The sequence below is a fragment of the Lycium ferocissimum genome, chromosome 6 (genome assembly GCF_029784015.1).
Source record: "Lycium ferocissimum isolate CSIRO_LF1 chromosome 6, AGI_CSIRO_Lferr_CH_V1, whole genome shotgun sequence".
Taxonomy (NCBI): domain Eukaryota; kingdom Viridiplantae; phylum Streptophyta; class Magnoliopsida; order Solanales; family Solanaceae; genus Lycium; species Lycium ferocissimum.
This window is the reverse complement of record NC_081347.1, coordinates 56,880,110-56,900,992: the sequence shown is the minus strand read 5'-3', so window position 1 is coordinate 56,900,992 and position 20,883 is coordinate 56,880,110. Positions and strand designations below refer to the sequence as shown.

Genomic DNA, 20,883 nt, shown 5'->3' with positions numbered 1-20,883 from the left:
TTACAGAATCATAGCAACATTAATTAAATATCATTCCATGACAACTAATATTGTCAACACTATAACTGATTCCTAAATTCAAGGAACCCACCAAGAGAGAATCACGTATAACTCCCCAATCTTTTCTATCCTATTTTTTTGCTCAATTTTTTTATCTTCTGAATCAATTTATCAAACATAATATACATCTAAAAGAAGGGATAATTGTATTCTAAAAAAGCTAAATGTACAATTTACATCTCCTTAGAGGTGGTCACCTGAAGAAGTTCAATAAATCCAAGACAAAAGAAGGTAAAATATTATATTGAATATATATAACACTTATACTAATTATAATAAATTTTATAACATGAATATACCATGAATATGTATGTGTAAAATTTATGTACAGTGAGAATAATATTTTATACGAACATATACTACATATATATAATAAATTCATATTTATATACGATATATACAAGAGTTAAAACAAATTTATACTAAAATATAAAATGAATAATTATTTATTCTAGAAATCTACCTTGAATATGCATTATTTTTAGTATAATATTTTATACAAAAATATACTACAGATATATAATAAATTCATATTTATATAGCATATATACAAGAGTTAAAACAAATTTATAATAAAAATATAACATGCATCATTATTTATTCTAGAAATCTACCATGAATATGCAATTGTTATCTTCGACTAAAATCACCATCAATTTTAATCCTAAAGCATATGGAGGTAGTGGGTTTGAGGGGAGAGAAAGAAGAGAGAGAAAGTGAATTTGAGGGTGAAAGAGAAAGTCATTTTAAAGGCCAGACACGGCTAAATTTTACAGTTATAGTGATGAGAGAGAAAGCATAATGGACTATATATATTTAAGGACAAAATTAATTTCTTTATTTATGGTGTTATTTTTGAAGAACTTCAAAAGTTGTGCTATTTGTGTGCATAACTTTAAAAGCTTGACCTACTGTGTAATTTTCTCATTACTATACCTACGCGTATTTGTCCACAAAAAAGATGCCGCTCAGCTTTTGTCTCTAACCTTCCTCCATTTTTGATAAAGACATCCCCTCAATATTTTCAAAGTCAGAAATTGCTACTCCATTTCGGTGCAATATCTTCATCGTTCTCCCACCATTATGAGTAAGGGTCCTAAAGCTCCAATTCACTCTCTGAATTCCATTCCATTCTTATTTAACCACTGCCAAGAGTTTTGGACTATTCCAACAGCTTCGACTTTTTCAAACTTCTCTTGCTATTTTGATAGATAAAATCAGAATTGCCAAAGTTCGCTCCACCTTTTTGGTGAATATTTCTGTAATCGTAGCTGTCCTTAGCAGGTGGGCTAAAAATTTTTGTTTGAATTTCCAAACCCTAACATTTCAAAATCCCGCCCAAAGTCCAGCTCTAGGAGCCCTAATTCTTCTCTATAAATACCAGCACTTGGGAATAAATGAGAACAAGGTTTTTGGCCGCCTTCCCCCTCTAAACTTCTCAAAATACCCTGTTCAATAACCATTATTTTGCAAAATACTAGCTCTGAAAATCACCCTTTTTTTCCTTCTCATATCTCTGTCCACTTTCAGCCGTGGAGGAGACTTGTTTGGCTTTAATTGTGCCATTTTATTTGTGAGGGAGGTCGGATCTGAGAGCCCGCACCCCAGTTCACTGCACCCGCAAAAGGTATACCAATCACCTTTTCTCTGTTTTTGTCTATGTGCTATAATGCTCTCCGTATTTTAAGAAAATTATATCTGAAGGGCATATTTTTCTTAGCTAAGATAATAATTAGAAACGATGTTAAAGATGATTTCTATAATTAAAAGGTTCAAGTTTTTAAAGTTTCAAATAAAATTTATCACTGTTGCGGTGTGGTGCATCTGTTCATGTTTGAGATATGATAGCATGTTGTTGAGTTTTCGTCCTTTCATTTTATATATACATAAGGAAGTAGTATATAGTTTACTGTTTTATTGAAAAGGGACTAACTATTTGATCTAAAAGTGAATACGAGTATTATAAATTAGTTAAGAGTCTCTGTTGAAATCAAATAATATCTTGTTTTCCTTATTGTGTTTATTATCAGTATATTAAGAATTAGTTTCTTTCCTAATCTAGTTTCCGTGTCTTCGTTCTTTGTCCTGTTATGAAAATGCTAGGCCTATTTTAAGAAATTGCATGCTGAGAGTAATTCTTTCTTAGTCTTTATCGAAAAAAAAGAAAAAAGAAAAGCAATGAGATAATGATATTAAGAGCTTAAGTTTAACAATGTATGTAGTTACATAATGACTGAGTTCTCCCTAAGATCTAGTCATTGTTACGATAACTAATGAACGTTTAAAGGATTATCAGACGTTATGCGGTTAGCATTATGACCTTTAACAGTATATTTACTTCCTACCCAAGCGTCCGTTAGTTTGTTAACTATTTTGTGGGAGTATTAGGCGTGAATCGAATCTCACGGGGGGTAACAAAGCTAGTTAAATGCTACTGTATTTCTTTTCATTTCATCGAATCCTAAGGCATAAGATCTTGTAGTCGACAATTATTTATGTATCAATAAGATGAATCTGCGAAGTGCTTTATTTGTTTAATTCTTGTTGGATTAAAAGTTTTAATATCTTGTCTTCAGTCATGTACTTTATATAGTTATTGCCTAATTATTGAGGTTAGCTAATCCCTTTTTCATTTTTTTTGTTTTGCTGTTTCACATGATCACCAGAGCCGACGAGTCTCACTGGAGACTCAACGACGCCGCACAGAGCCGATATGACATCATTCCTCCTTGTTTCTGTTGAACAATGAAGTTGGCAGTTTACCATCCTCGGAAAATTGGATGGAAAACATGCTTTTCATCTTATGTCCTTTTATTTTGTTCTTTCTTCCTGGTTGCTAACGTTACTTATGTGTTTGTGTGTCATAAATTTAAATCGTTATGGGATTAATAGTTAGACTATTTAATTTATTTAGAATTTTCTACTTCATGATATTAATAAGTATTTATCGTGTAGAGGATAATACTTAGATATAAAGATTTAAGTAGTGATAGTAGTTACCCGTTTTCATCTAGAAATATGTTTAAAGCTTTTAACTTCGGAGACATGCTTGGAAAAAAAAATTGGTTTTGGAAGCGGCAATTTGTTTCTATGATGCAACTTTTAGTTCAAAAAATCAACTTTTGTAAATAATTCTCTCACTATCTAGTCTATTAAAACGTTTAAAGTTTAGCTTACTTTTGGTGAAATGACGTTCTAAACTTTTACCCATTTTTGTGTTCAAGTACCTTTTTGAGAATTAAGCCTTCAAATTTAAAAGCAGGACTTTTTAAATGATTTATAAATTTTAATATTACCTTATCAAACAAAATGTATTACTTAGCACTTATGTTTTAACGATCTTTCAAAGCTTATTTTATTAACCTAAGTTTGACCGGTAACCATTTTTAACTGATTCTAATGGATGCTTAAGACCTTCCCATTAGGATATTTAGAACCATTACCTAGAATTTGTTAAGTTAGTAAGACCTTTAAAATTGGAGTTTAGTTTATCATTATTTAGTTAATAATTAGGTGTCCTAATTTACCGTTAAAATAATTAGGTGGTGACTCTTTAAGTTAAATAATGTAGGAATTACCAATATGTTGTACTTCGCTTTGATCGATTAAAATGGGGTATAACAACGTACTTAATCACGTAAGCCCATACAGCACAAAGGCTGGCCCAAAATCAAATAGGCCCAATGACTTACGGAAATAGATAAAATGGACAGCAGGCCCAATGTCAAACAGAGATGGGCAATTGGCGCGAATGCCCTTCAAATGCGCTGGTCTTTAATTTTTGCCCCCGTAATGCGTGGTCTTTAATATTTGCCCTTCTAAGCTAAAAGATAATAAGAAAAAACTTTACTATCCCTACCCATAACATATAAAAATCTAAAACAGAATTAACCCCAAACATCCAATTAAACCATCCATCATTTCAACAACAAACCTTTCAATCGTTCCATCGTTCCAACATTTCACCTAGAGAAATCTCCATTGATTTCTTCTTCTACAACATCGAAAAAGATAAAATATATAATATATAGCGTTTAATTGAATGTAATTCAACTCAATTTCATGCTTTATTAAGTTTAGATTTGTTAATATTTGAAAATAACAACAAATCATCTTCTATGAACTAAACAATCGATATGCACAGATTCAACATTGCGAATCATAATTTTACTCAACAACATAGAATTGATCAAATTTATTGCTTTGTTCGATTTTTATTAGTTTATACGTTCCATTTGATTAGTATACAATGCTCAATGACTTAGACTTGAAATTATAGTAACTTCGTTGACAAAAAATAATCGTGCAAAGTTCGAACAAGTATGTCGGAGGAGGCGAAGTTTACTTTACAAAAGAACAAAGTATCTTTGTTAGAGGCAAATTTCATTTTCATAAGCAAAATAAAAAAAATACACAAGTATTAAGAATTAGACAAGTATGCGGAGGAGGCGAAGTTTACATTAGAAAAGAACAAAGTATCTTCATTAGCGGCAAACTTTCATTTTTATGAGCAAAACAAAAAATTTACGCAAGTGTTAAGAACTAGAAAAGTATGTCGGAGGAGCGAGAAGTTCACTTTACAAAAGAACAAAGTATCTTTGTTATAGGCAACTTTCATTTTCATAAGCAAAATAAAAAATTACACAAGTGTTAAGAATTAGACAAGTATGCGGAGGAGCGAATTTCCCTTTACAAAAGAACAAAGTATCTTTAGAGGCAAGTATCTTTGTTAGAGGCAAACTTTCATTTTCATGAGCAAAACAAAAATTTACGCAAGTGTTAAGAACTAGAAAAGTATGCAGGAGGCGAGTTCACTTTACAAAAGAACAAAGTATGCTTTTAGAGTCAACTTTCATTTTCATAAGCAAAATAAAAAAGTACACAAGTGTTAAGATTTAGACAAGTCTGCCGGAGGAGGCAGAAGTTCTCTTTACAAAAGAACAAAGTATGCTGTTAGCGGCAAACTTTCATTTTCATAAGCAAAATAAAAAAATACACAAGTGTTAAGAATTAGACAAGTCGCCGGAGGGAGGCAGAAGTTCACTTTAAAATTACAAAGTATGCCGTGAGAGGCAAACTTTCATTTTTCATAACCAAAACAAAAAAAATACACAAGTGTTAAGAATTAGACAAGTCCGCCGGAGGGAGGAAGTTCACTTTAAAAATTACAAAGTATGCCGTGAGAGGCAAACTTTCATTTTTCATAACCAAAACAAAAAAATACACAAGTGTTAAGAATTAGACAAGTCACGGAGGCGAAGTTCACTTTAAAAAATTACAAAAGTATGCGTGAGAGGCAAACTTTCATTTTTCATAACCAAAACAAAACATTATTAACAAAACAACACCAAAAACACATAAGATTGCATAAAAATCAAAATTATTAACAAGAAAACACCATAAAACCAAGCACACATAAATTAACTTAATTCATGAAGTTATGCGAACAAGCATAACTTTATGCGGGGCAAGCATAACTTCGATTTCAAAAATCAATAACTCTGTAGGACCAGGCATATGTTGCCTCAAACAAACACATTCTTCACAAAAACCAGTATTATTAAATAAAAACAAGAAGAACAACATAAAACAAAGGTTCCACAGCAAAACTTCAATGATTCAACAAAGAGAAAACCAAAACGCATATCAAAATCAACTAAAACATATTACGACATTCATAATACGACATTCAAAAAACTAAAATATATACATGGGAATGAAACTAAAGTTCAAAAAATCATACGTACACTATAACAAGACATTATCATTTTAAATAAAAAAGGATCAATTAAATATAAAAACGATGAAGACAAAGATATTAATTCAACAAATAACAATTTAACATAAAAACAAATATTGAAACGAGCAAAAGATCCAAATTCGTACCTACGTTTTAGAACATATGAGACAAACACAAAAACGAGAGGAGGAAAGAAGAAGCAAAAAAAAAAAAGGGGGGGCAAATGACGAAATAAAAAGGATTTTAATGGGGTAAGGATAATTTCGTCAAAAAACTTTCATTAAACAGGCGGCAAGGGCAAAATTTAAAGAAGACATAAATGAGGGGCAAAATATAAAGACCAGCCCAAAAGAAGGGCACTCCGCGCAAAAAAAAGAACAGAGATAGTCAAGAAGGGAAGAAAATCAAGTAAAGGCCCAAACAGAGTTAACCATCAAGAAGGCCCATGATGTCACAAGTAATAAAATAAGCCCAAATCAACATTTATGATACAGAGGCAGGTAATTATAAACCCACATGGATGATATACTATATATTTACTAACTATGCAAGCTCATATACACCCAAAGTGAGCAAAAAATCGTATATACCTAGTATATTTGGGTATATCATTTGCATGTATGGCGAATATTCAAACAAGCAACTACATAATTCTCATAGACAAGTTTTATCATGTCATAGCATATTTAAAAAGCATAGGGACAACTTATAAAATACAATACAGGCAATATACCTCCTATATACTCTCAATAGACAAACCCTTATGTGTTTAAAGCATGCAAGAGTTGTATACCTACGGTATACTGTCACGACCCAACCGGAGGGCCATGACGGGCACCCGGAGCTAACCTATCGGACACCTCTCGTCATACTTTCGCAATCATATCTAGGTGAGCCACATGGCTAACTCGTAATTTCTATGCCTCAATAATATAAATTCCATCAGACTAAGACACTTTTATATCAACATCAATAACTATGCCCATATAGATATACACAAGCCGACAAGGCTACCAAAATGATATACAAAATATGAGCCGACAAGGCTAAGAGACATCTAGCGATACATAACTGTCTACTAGCCTCTAAGAAGAGTACATGAAATCATAAAGACGGGACAGGACCCCGCCATGCCCATATATGTACACCAAAAGAATAATACCAACTATTTTGGCTCCGGATCAAATGGAGCACCTCTATGCAATCACTGAAGAAGCAGCCTACTGGTCTGGTCTGTCTCCCTGTCTACCTTCGAGCATGAACGCAGCATCCACAAACAAAGAGATGTCAGTACGAACAATGTACTGAGTATGTAAGGCATAAGTAGTAACATGATAAAAACATGAAGGATAACATAAAATAGAAGAGCCATTTATACCTCTTGAGACGTTACATCATACTTACTTACCCTTTCTCTAAAGAAGACCTTCCATACATGTACATATACATATAGTAGTACCATACCCGACTATGTAGGTCCGGTGTCATCCGTACCCGGCTATAACAAGGCTCGATGTTATCCGTACCCAACTGATCATTGGTGTGCACGCAATAGATATCATACCCGGCCATATAGGCTCGGTGTAACAACATAGCTTTATATATACATATAGGATTACATAAGTAAAAGCAACATCATTATCATTATCACTATATCTTTCCTTAGAGGATCAACTATTATTAGAATGGGATCAATGAAATTATGAGAGTATCAAGAACTATGATCTTTATCCCTTTTAGGAATGACGTCATCATGGAAGACATTAGGAATTTCACGTGTAGGTACACTATAGTGGAATCATGCCTTAAGAAAGAAGGGTTAGCCTTACATACCTTTATGTCTTCTTAACTACTTAACGTTCTCCTCCAAAGTCCGAAAAATATACATTCAAGAGGGTTCATACAGAGGTTAGGTCTCAAGGACACTTTTAAGTTCAAACTAGTATAATTCGTGAGCTAGTGAAAATTTGGGCAGCATTTCCCCTATTTCATCTACTTCTACCAAATTCCAAAACAACCCCCAATCAACAATGACATTATCAATAATACCACAATTAAGAGACTTCATTCAAGTTAGGTTCCAGTCTATCTCCCAAAACCCCTTTTCATAATCACTCATAATAATAATTTCAACACAACCTCATATACACTTATATACAACACTTCCCCAACATCATTATTACCACCCACAACAAGATTATACTCATAACATGTCAAGAATTATAATTCAAGTTAATTTATAGCTCATAATATCCTCAAATTCATACTTGAACTCTCTTTTCATTATTCTTCCTTCAACCAAATGGTACAACAATCAAACAAACTTAACTATATACAAGAGATGTAAAAACTTACCTTAATCACACAAGAACAAGCATTGGATCAACTTACTCCACTAGAGTGAAGTCTCCAACATCAACACCAAAGGAAAACTTGAGCTTCACAAACCCTAGTAAGCTTTTTAGCACTTGAATCTCTTGATTCTCTTGGATTTAGCATGGATTAGTCTATAGAGGGAGAGGGTTTTGGAGAGCTCTAGGGTCTGAATTGGGGAAATAATGAACCCAAATAAGGTAAAACGAAATATATAAAGCGTTACTTAAAATCCCGTCGGCCATTTTGATGTCCACTTTGACGGACCGTCAAACGTCCTGCGGTCCGTCAAATGGACCGTCAAATAGCCCAGCCAAACAGGCCTCTCTGTGACTGTTTCACGGTGGCGGCTCCACCATTTGACGAGCTGTCAAACCCCCTACGGTCCTTCAAACAGTCCGTCAAACTGCCCCTTTCCGATAAATTGCTCCCTTCGATTCGTTTGGCTTCCAATCCTTATGGAACCTTCTTGGCACTTGTGTAACACTTCATGAACCATCTAAGGGGCCCTATAACTCCCCCTCAAGGCATTATTAAACAAGGTATAACTCGATCAATGCGGAATCTTCCCAAAACATGACTCAAATTTCCACTTACTTTGACGAACTTACTTCCACCGATTCATATGACTCCTAAATCTTAAGGTACGCACTTAAAGTTATCAAATACCCTCCTTAACCTTATAAGGGCTTTCTATCCACTTTAGGCTTGCTTTAGTCTACTCATAATTCTAACGACTCGAAATTTCCAAGATGTAACATATACTTGGGTATACCTCATGCATACTCAAACACAGCTCATATCTAGACTCAACAGTGCATGAATTTTAACTTGTTTAACCTACTTAAGATATAATTCCTAGATGTACAAGAAAGTAATCCACAAGAGGGATATCATACTCAGCAAAACAGTCAACCAACTGTCCCAGAGGGTTCATATTAGGCATGTTATACACTAGATAATCAGGAACAATAGAAAATTACACCAGAATCAAAGAAGAAGCGCAGTAAGAGATGCATACAACAGTCAAGGTCACAAGTTTAGACAACAACAGTTAGCAGATGATGCAATGCATACAGTATGACCAAACAACATCATGAACCTTAAGCAAACATAACTATGCATTATAGACATGTAGACTAAATATAAGCACATATTGGAGCCACACTGGGTCCCCACAGATCTGATTTAATCCCAACTAACCGCAAATGAAACTAAGTCAGTGAGCATACTTACTCCAAAACATGTGATCAATTACTTTAAATCAAAGACTTTTAACTGACAATATCATATGAAAAAACAGGACTGAGGGCTCCTTAAACATGTTTAAACTCATCAATAAGCATACTTGACCCAAACAGGACTAACCTTTAACATGAACACATTTGATTTGATTAATAGCTTCCTCATTATATTAATCAATTACATGGCTAAGATTTAAAGAGACAACTAATTAGCAGGACTACAAATCATATATTTAAAGCAGGAATACAAACTAAGTGCACGCTAATCATACAAGGACCAGCAACAAAAGTTCTAAAACTAGCAGTATTAGCTAAAACACATGATGCCAAAACTAGTATACAACTAAATCACATATTTAGCTAAAGTTTAAAACATGCTGATCACTCAAACTAAGCATATAATTAACACTTAAATAATACAAAAAGCTACAGAAATTAAAAGGGAAAGAAATTACCTCTTACGAGTGCAGCCTTGAGTCGAGAACGAACTTGGAAACTCCTTTTCCTCCTCAAAACCCAAAACTCAGCCACAAACAAGCAAGTAAAAACAATTAAACTTTGAAAATATAACTTAGCCGAATAGTTAAAGGTCTCAATAATTAGAAACCCTAGGTAATTCGACCTTTGTTGAGTATAGTCGTGTGTCAATATCTCAAAAGTTGGTTTGATAGTAGTGAATGGGGTTCTTTATATAGAACCCCCAAGTTCTCAAAACCCTAGTCGGGTCCGATGTGGGAATAATGCAAAAATTTGCAAACCAACTCTTAATTCGAGTATCTATGGCCACGATTTAAGCAAATAAGTAACGAAGGGTCAGATTTGCTTTCCAACGGCTCAATCCAGTTGGTTCCCATGAACCAATAAGGATTGAGGGTTGAAATGGGGTCGAGACAAATCTCATTAAGAGATTTTGTACCATGTTGACTGTGAATTTTTTTTAAAAAAAAAGCAGTGAGGGTGGAGTTTTACCGTGTTTGAGTAGCGTTTGGTGAGATTAGGACGAATTTGGGGCGGAGCATTAATTGCTTTACCCCTCTCGGCCTCGCAAGGACTGTAAAAGCCTGTACCCTCTGAAACTTTGCTATTTTCAGGCGTGGTGACTAAGAGAGGGAAGCGGGAAGCCCTGGCGGTGCTAGGGTTTCTTCGAGAAAACTCTTTCCTCAACTTGGGGTCGTTTGGCCTTTGATTTGTGCAAACTGAACAGTGCACACTGAACAGTGAAAAGGGGTGTTACCCCTTTTAGACGCGGTGGTGGGCTGGATCTTGGTCCTTTGGGCCTGTACTCGGCCGAATTTCAAGAGACAGAGGAATGGGCCACTGCATACATATATATACACGTGATATACATGTATACACATGTATATCCGTGTATATATGTGTATATACACGAGAACTTGACACTTATCTTAATAAATGACCATAATTAAGAAAAAATCAATTAATTTAAACCCTTAATCATGGTCAAGCATGACTAATTAACCAATTAATAATTATGATTAATTAAGCAAAGGGACTTAAGTTGCAAACATAGCTTCAATTGACTTTAACCTATGAAATAGGTTATTTCAATTATGACCACATTCGGCCCAATTAAACAACTAAAGGAAAATTTTGCAATAATGACCTCTATTGACTTGAACGATGGAATTGATTATGCCAATTATGGCCACACATAATTCAATCAACCAATTGAAGGCTAACTTTGTAAAAATGACTTTAATTGACTTGAACCAATGAATTTGGCTATTTCAATTAAGGCCATAATTAGACTAACAATTAATCATTTCAATTGTAGCCAATATTAGCCATGCAGTAAATGATTCATGGAATTTAACCACAATTAAACATTCAATTAATTATGATTAATTCTAATAAATTGTACAGATGCATATGCAAAAATAAAGAACTGATGGTAAAATGATTAATTCATTTAATTAATCAAATTCCTAAAATTAGCAAATGTTTCCATAAATTTTGTAAAAAAGTAAATTAATTTCAAAATGATTTATAGTATTATAGAAGCTATTTTTCCAAATGAAATGGCAAAAAAATTATCTAAATAATTTTATAAAATTATTTTAACTTGTAAAAAATGCATATTTCACTCCGTTTAATATTCAAGGATTCTGTGTAATTAAAATAAATTGTGGGAGGTCTAAAATTAGGTGTCAACACACTTAAACTATGCAAACAGTCTTTATATCTTCTTCAGTCCTTATTTCCTCCATTTCAAATAAACTCAAGCCCATAGAAATTCCAGATCATTCATCTCCAAAATGCCCAGAAGAATCCGCCTTCCTAGGCACCCACGGCTACAAAATTCATCACCAGACATTCTTCTATTGCAAAATGACTTCGGACGGCTCTTTAGGGGGCTGGGAGAGGACAAAGAGAGATTGACAAGGTCTCTTCGCAGGATCGAGCGATTTCTGCGTGTCCTCTTGCAGCCGAAGGATATCGACCTAGATGCACTCATAACCCCCTCTACAACCCCCCCTGCAAACCCTAGTTTAGTTATGTAGTTTTAGTTTTTATGTATATTTTCATTTTGTTGTAAGTTTTTTACAAAGCTTTCATTGGTGAAAGTTGCAGATGGAAGCAACTTTTGGGCTTTCATATATGAAAGCTTTTAGATGTTTTTACTATTTTGGTTGGGGGTTGCAATGAAATGAAATATATTTCTTGGGTTGTGTTTTATTTATGTCCTTTTCTGATTTTTGCATTTGTTTTCTAACCGTAGAAATAAAGCTAGGTGTGCTGGGTCTATTAATAGACATAACTGATAATAAACGACTGTGACCTATAATTACTCATTGACACGATCTATGAAAGACCTTTAAGGTTGATTATAAACCACTGAAATAAAGGTGACTATTGGAACGAGAAGCCTGCTAAATTTGCACAAGTCCAGCAGACCAAAAAAAAAAAAAAACCCAAACCCCAAATCTAAAAAAAAATAAAAATAAATAAATAAATAAAAATACTTGATACTATTTAAACATTATAATAACATTTTAATAAATTATATTAGAATCTCCATCCATTACACACATGACCAAAATAGTTTTAGGACACCTAATGGTCCTTAAATCATTAATATTAGTCTAAAAAGCCAAAAATAAATAAAAAGACTTGATACTATTTATACATTATAATAATACTTTAATACATCATATGAGAGTCCCCACTAATTAGACACATGATTAAAAGACCTTAAGCACAAGTAATGTTCTCCTTAGAACAAGGTTGTGCTTTGAGAACAATAACTTATTGTCAGACTAATTAGATAGTAGTGATATGATTACCATTACTTGTGATTAAACTCTTTGGATCATGTGTCTAATTGGTGGGGACTCTCATGTGATGTATTAAAGTGTTATTATAATGTTTAAATAGTATCAAGTCTTTTTATTTATTTTATTTTATTTATTTTTGACTTTTTTAGACTAATATTAGTGATTTAAGGAACATTAGGTGTCCTAAAACTATTTTGATCATGCGTCTAATGGATGGGACTCTCATATGATGTATTAAAGTGTTATTATAATGTTTACATAGTATCAAGTCTTTTTATTTATTTGATTTTATTTAGTTTTGGCCTTTTTAGACTAATATTAGTGATTTAAGGACCATTAGGTGTCCTAAAACTATTTTGATCATGTGTCTAATGGATGGGGACTCTAATATGATGTATTGAAGTGTTATTATAATATTTAAATAGTATCAAATTGTCACAACCCAATTTTACTAAGTCGCGCGGGGACCTACCATTCCCCACCTCGGTAGGCGAACCCTTTCCTTAACTAGCGTATACCTAGAAATGCAAACAATAATGTAAATAACATTAAATCTCAATATCATTTAAAATGAATAAGTGCGGAAGAAATTACAATCCCCAAAGAACTGGTCTGACTCGTACAAGAGCAACTATAAGAATGTCTAATGCACAAGTCTGAAAGTCAAATAAAAAGCTGTCTGAATGATGGAATATAAATACAGGATAGATGAGCCTCCAGGCAGCGAGTCGTCAGATGCTCACTCTAGATACTCGCAAGCCAGGCCTCGGAACTCAGCCTTGAGAAGTAGGAGCAGAACCTGTCTCAAATTCTGCTCCCCGAAAAGAAGCGTAGCAAGGTAGCATCAGTACAAACAACACGTAGTGAGTAGGCATCATGGGCCGACAACAGTTAGTGAACATATATAAGGAAAGAGACTATAGAATAGACATGCTCGCAATCAGATATAAGGCATAAAGACATATCCAAGAATAATAGTTCAGGTATCGAAACATCCAAGAAGCCCTCAGTGTGTCATATCCAGATCAAGCCTATAGTGAAGCATCTAAACTCAGGTCCTGCCAAGTTTTCCACAATTTCTCAAAAATAATCAAACACTAGTACCACCTACAATATTATCGGAAACCTCAAGTCTTATCCCAGGAGAAAGTCTCTACTCCTCGAATCCATCATTCCTCAAGTATATACTAATCAGGCCACGACGATCTCAAATCAGGAACCAAATAGGAAATCAATGTTGACGAACACTACACAATACAAATAATAATTACAACCAGAAATCAGGGGTATGAGTGGATGAAATAATGCAATGAATGCAATACTATGCAATGATACACACATGCTTCGGGAGGACGATGTCCACTTTTCGACAGTCATGACCCATGGGGGACCGCTAAGTCCATGTACCGTCATTCCATATACACAGCCTATAATGACTCCTCCACCGAACTCCCCGCTAGCACTCCGTATCACATAGCATAGAGATGGCTACGCTATATAATAATGTCATAAGAATCATAATTACTTCCGTGCTCATTTATCACCGTCGCACCAATATCAAGTCACAACAATATAGCATGGTTATGAAAATGTATGTCATGCAATGAGAATATCGAATGCAACATATTCATTTCAGTCGTGCCATACAAGGACACTTATCACAACAACAACACCAACAATATCATATCTTTCCTTACCCTTCCAACGACATCAACATATGATAAAGTACGGTTTCCCACTCATAAGGTCAACCATTAAGAATCCAGTCCAGAGTCATTCAATGTTCCATTCTCTTTTAACATCATCGATACCAAGTTATGGTTCAATATCAATAACATATGAAATGAAGATGCATACTATGCATGAAGTCATCATCAATAGTAAGTCATAAGTTAAGTTTCCATCCAACTAGTCTCCCATGATACATAGAGTCTTCCAAATCATGTATGAAATGTTAAGCATGATTCCTAGAGTTTCGAATAGGCCACAAGCCCGAACACATAAAGCCACAATACAAACATAACGTAACAAGGCAACAAGCCACAATCAATCAACAACCAACCTAGTAGAATTCCATCCCAACACCACACTCGAGGGTGTACATGTTTTCTCCGACAATCACTAACTCTACATATGCTTACTAACCGAATTCTAACCATACGGTAAGTCGTAACCTACTGGAAAGCCGAACAACAATCTTGACCCGTCAAACTTGAGCCTTGCCCTTCCTTTGTGCCTCAAAGTAATGGAAGTCTAGTCATATCCGAATACGGTATTAGAATCAAGAAGGACAACACCCATAAGCCTTACTTCTATTCAAGTCCCAAATCCTAACTCATGGAATGAGGAAGCGAACCCTTAAGGGTAAAATGGTCAATTCGAAGGATAAATATGAAATTCATACTCTAGGTGATCAATTCCCATCAAACAATGGCTAGATTAACTCATGGATTAGGCCAATTCAGATTCTTTGTGAAACCCTCAAATTTGGGTATGAACCTGTCACTAATAATGGTAGATTCATGTTTATATAGCCACTACCCATCAATTCCATACTTGATAAAGCTTAATCCATCCAAAAATTAAGGTTTGATAACCAAAAACTCATTCAAGAAAGAAACCCAAAAACCCTCTTTAATACTCATGTTATTGGCAGACTCTAGCATGGATTAGGGAGTTTCTAAGGTGGATTATGAATCATAAATGAAGAATGAGGATAGATGGAATTACCAAAATGAAGAATCACCCCAAAGTCTCTTGAAATGCCCTCCGAGAAGCTTAGAAACGAATGGAAATGAACGAGGCACTTAAGGGTTCTATCATTTCATTAAATACGAGACGACCTCGTCACCCGCTGTAGCGGTGACATAACCACTGCAGCGGTGACATAACCTCTACGGTGGTCACCCCCAAATACACTAAGCCGCTATAGCGGCAGGGCCGCCGCTATACCGCTGCTGCTGCATACACCAGACACCAGAAATTTCCTAACTTCCACAAGTCTCAACCCGAAATCCGACTATCACCCGAGGCCCCACACATACAAACCGGATATGTAGACGTACATAAAAACACGCTACGAATGCATTCATGGCCTCAGAATTCCCAACGGGAGTCTCGTTGACCAAGCCAATCCCCAATAGTCTAAAACTAACTTTCCAACCCAAGTCCCAAAACGCACCCGAGCGCATTGGGAATCGAACATACCCGCAAGTTACAAATGACCTTCCGGACCTCTCGGAATCTACGGAGTTTCAAAAAGATCCGTTTACCCAAAAGTCAACTTTGAGTCAAACATTTTTCACTTTAAGGCTTATTTTCACAAAAACCTATCCAATACTCATCGATGGCCTTGGAAATTGTACCACCCGTCCTCGCAAGTCAAATATATGCTAACAAAGCTCGGCAAAAATTCAACAGGGTCAAAAGTATCGTAACGGCCAAACGGGTCATTATACAAGTCTTTTTATTTATTTTTGGTTTTTTTAGACTAATATTAGTGATTTAAGGACCATTAGGTGTCCTAAAACTATTTTGATCATGTGTCTAATGGATGGAGACTCTAATATGATGTATTAAAGTATTATTACAATGTTTAAATAGTATCAAGTCTTTTTATTTATTTTTGGCTTTTTTTAGATTTAGGGTTTGGGTTTTTTTTTTTGGTCTGTTGGACTTCTGCAAATTTAGTAGGCTTCTCGTTCCAATAGTCACCTTTATTCCCGTGGTTTATAATCAACCTTAAAGGTCCATCATAGATTGTGTCAATGAGTAATTATAGATCATTGTCGTTTATTATCAGTTATGTCTATTAATAGACCCAACACACTTAGCTTTATTCGACTGCCAAGCCACGTATTTTTTACAACAGTGATAAAATAAAATATTCTCAAATTTACAACAGTAACAATCCACCCTTCCCTATATAAAACTGACTCAAAATTCAAACACCTCCATTGTCTCTTTTGTTGATCAAACATCTCCATAGTCTTTTTTCTTGATCAAACTCAACCATTATCTTTTTTCTTGATCAAAACATCCAAAATGTCTCAGCTATCCGAAACATCTCAACCACAAGATCCCGACATTTGTTTCTGCGATGAATACACTGTCTTGAAGACATCATGCACCCCAAAGAATTGAGGTCGCAAATTCTTTAATTGTGTAGTTGGAACTGTGAGTTTCTAATTCAAAATGTATGCATTTTTTTATGTGGTTTTAGTTTAAAAACCTCTAATTGATTACTGTTTGTTTCAGGAATATGGTGGCTGCGACTATTTCAGGTTTATTGATCCACACCCCAACAAAACACTTAAAAAATCTCAAATGAGCCCAAGACCTAGCAGGAGCCAAGGTGGACCTGAGACACCAACATCAAAAGGCTTAACCAAATTTGAACTGCAAAATAGGCTTCGAGAATCTTTAGAGAACGAGGAATTACTTCAGTCGTTGTTTAGAGAATTTGAAGAAAAGAAGAATCACTTAAAAGTTAGTCGTTGTTTAGAGAATTTGAAGAAAAGAAGAATCACTTAAAAGTTATGTTGGGAGAAGACGAAATTGAGAGCGATGAAGTAAAACAGAGGTTGATGGTGACTGAAGTGAAAGAGAATAGACTAAGGATGCTTTTGTATGGTTTATTAGTGGTGTTTGCTATATGGCAATATGTAATAGGGATGTAGTGGGATTGGGTATTTCATTTTGGCGTACGAAGAATTTTGGACAATATGAAGCGGGTTTTATTTATATAAAAAATATATGTGTTTGTCCTCATGCGTTATAACATCTCTATTTAGTTTGTGTATAAACTTTATTCATAGTCGATAATAGTATATATAAACTCACAGTCGATGATAAAAAATCATCGTAGCAGATAATAAGGTTTCATGTCACCGATATTAAGAAGTGACCACTACTTGTAAAAACAATTATATTTGAAGACATCCAAGTTCACAATGAAACAATACACTTAGATACATAACAATCAAATTAATTGTTTGTTAAAACAATCATATTTGAAAACATCCAAATTCAAAAGGCAACAACACAATTATACAAAGGTTTCAATGATCTAACCTTCGCATAAATTAATCCAAACAGTCAAAATTAATTATTTGTTAAAACTGTCAGACATTAGTACTGATTGTTTGTCATCATCCACCACACACATTCAGCAAAAAAATTATTGTTTGTTACAACCCAAGTAACGAAATTAGTTGTCTGAAGAACCATTAATCTAGGCGAGGACGCCCGACACAACTTTTCAGAGTCAAACTCAACATCAGCTTGACTTGTCTCACTAGCATTCTTCTCATTAATCGTAGCAGGGACATCTGCTGCCTTCTCAGCTTAAGCAGCTGGCATAGGGAGCTCAACCTTCTTGACCTCAACCTTCCCATGTTTCTCTACTTCAGGCCTGGTCTAGGGACCTCAGCCTTCTCAAGATCAGCACTAGCATTCTTCTCATTAACCTGAGTAGGGACATCTGCTTCCTTCTCATCTTGAGCAGCGGGCATAGGGAGCTCAACCTTCTCGATCTCAACCTTCTCAAGTTTCTCAACTTCAAAAGCAGGTCTAGGGACCTCAAGCTTCTCATGAGCAGCTGGTCTAGGGATCTCAGCAGTTGGCTCAGCACCTACATTCAACTTGTTGATAGTAGATGGTTCCACAGGTGCTTGCGCTGCATTTTTGCTGCAGTTTTTGGACATAATTAAAAAGAAGGCAAATCGTATACAACATAATTGCAACAAAAAAAATTCAAAATGTTCACCTTTCTCTTTGACAGTCTCCTAATTCTTCTTCTTTGCCTTCTCGCTCCTTCTAAATTTTTCTGCCTCCACATAAGCGAGAAGAACATTCAGAGACTCTTCTATCTTATCCATACGCTGCTGCAGTTCCACATGCTCTATCGGCACTGATGGGCCCCCACTTGTTGCGGCACAACCCTTAGAAGTCCCAGTGCCAACATTACTGTTACACCTTGGAAAATTTCGCGTTATCAAGACTATGGACGGCTTAGTATGAGCTCAGGGGAGAGCAGAGTGACACAAGGATTATGGATGAAGATTATGTTATCAGAGCATAAGAACATATATATGGCATTTGGAGAGTGTATGGAGTAAATCGGTTAACATGATCACTCGATGATAGCCCTCGAAATCATGAGTTAAGGTGGGGCTCACATGTCGGAATTTTGTAAAGGATATATTAAAAGTGATACAAGTAGTACATGGAAAGTTGAGCAAGTCCTAAGAAGGACCCATAAGCCAAATATGGACATAAGCCCTCCAAAAGGACAATTTAAGGAATCGTTTTCGGATGATCTGACTTGGAGGGGCAAAAATGGCATTATAAGTTTGGAATTTGGAAAAACACAAAGATTAAAAGTTGTAGATAATTGAAAGAGCTTTCCAACCATAGGTTGTGGGCCCTCACACGATGTCGGAATCAAGAGTTATGACCATTTTAAGAGCAAGACCCCAAACTGTCAAATGGTTCCGCGGGCCCCACATGAATAAGTCGGTGGAACCGACCTAGGGGGGCTATAAATACCCCCATCAGCCCATGTTTTTCAGCATATTAACATTTCAAAGAGTCCTAGAAGCCTCTCAAAACACCTCCCAAATATTATAGTCCGATAAATCAAGAATTTAACAAGATTACGCCAAACTAGTCCGTGAAAGGTAATTGTCCTTGCTTCTACTTAAGTTTGGTGTTGGAGAAGGTTGATGTGGCTGAGTTTTTTTCAAGTATAAGGTATGTTATTTATCCCATCTTTTATGTTGAGTTTATTTGAAGGTCTAGCAAGCCTTAAAAATGAAACTAGTTATGGAGAAAAGGTCATAGAGTGTTGTATTGTAGTTGTTGTGTTTATGGGTCATTTTGAACATATTGTGGCCATGTGGATGGACTGATTTATGCATATAAAAATGGCATCTAATATTGTTGGCGTATTGATGAGATTATACTCCTTTATTGGGATGGAAGAAAGTGCGTATTGTTGTTGTATGTTGAAAAACGTCGTGTGGGACGTTTATGGAATATGTGGGTATGAATAATAGTGTTGTTGATGTTGGTATTATTGTTGTTGTTGATTGGTTGCTTTGAATTGTAAATTTTGGGCTAGGCATATAAACGGGGAGATCTTTGCTCGATTTTCGGCGAGAATATAGAATAGTTTGATTTGAATTTGGAACAAGTGTGCAATAAAGAGCCTAACGTTAGTGTGAATCCTTTTAAGTGTAGGCTTACGAGCTTGGACGAATAAGCGTAGCTAATAAGAGGTGGAACAGGTATGTAAAGCTTACCTTTTCTTTCTTTTGGCATGTCTTAGTTGTAAGTAAGCCATGATACGAGCCTCGGGGTAACTCCATTCTTAAGATCCGAGCATGTCTATGATTCTTATTCACTTCTTGATGTTGGCATTCTTAATATAGTCGAACTATGGTCCTTATGTCTTTTGTATGATTGGATTTTAAATGTTGCATAAAGAGTTTTTGTTCCTAAAGGATTCTATGTTGAATAATGGTCCGTAACTTTCATAGATGGGCTCGGATCGCTTCGATACGTTCGTAGAAGATTTCATAACGAGTAATGTCTCTAACTTTCATAGGCGGGCTCGGATTGGGTTGATACTTGTCCGTGGTCCCCGAGACTTTCCTTTGTTCAGTTCTAATGACTTTTGAAAGAACTTAGCATTATTATCGTTGTAACCCCTGAGCGTTGATTACTTACTTATCTGTTGAGTCTGAAATGATGATTTTTATGCATATGGTTGCTCACGACTCTGCTCGTGCATACTGTTGTTACATCTTTTGCCGAGTCCCGGGCCGGTTATGTCATCGTGCGCACTATGCTATATTCCGGAGTATGATGTGTTACGGTACACCGAGTCCCTCGCTAGGGGCCGGGTACCGTATATATGTTACGGTGTTATGATGTGTTATGGCGTTATGATGTGTTATGGGGATATCTTTGGTTACGGAGATATGAAATGTTACGGAGTATGATGTGTTATGGCGCGAATGACGGGTGGGCGACCATATTCCCGAGCCCCATGCATGATTTGTGTTTTAATCGGTAAGCATTTTGGTATACCGGATATTGCACTTATTTTACGTACTTTTTGTTCCGATTATGATCTTTTTCTTGTACTTCATGCTTTGCATACTCA

The 20,883-nt window shown here is 35.4% G+C and overlaps 1 long non-coding RNA gene across 1 annotated transcript; it reads left to right on the top strand.

Annotated features, from left to right (window-relative positions):
• Positions 1–992: 992 nt before the first annotated feature.
• Positions 993–2,976, top strand: LOC132059866 (uncharacterized). Its single transcript, XR_009415753.1, has 2 exons — positions 993–1,687; positions 2,727–2,976. It is a non-coding gene; the product is annotated as an uncharacterized LOC132059866 (long non-coding RNA).
• The last annotated feature ends 17,907 nt before the right edge of the window (positions 2,977–20,883 follow it).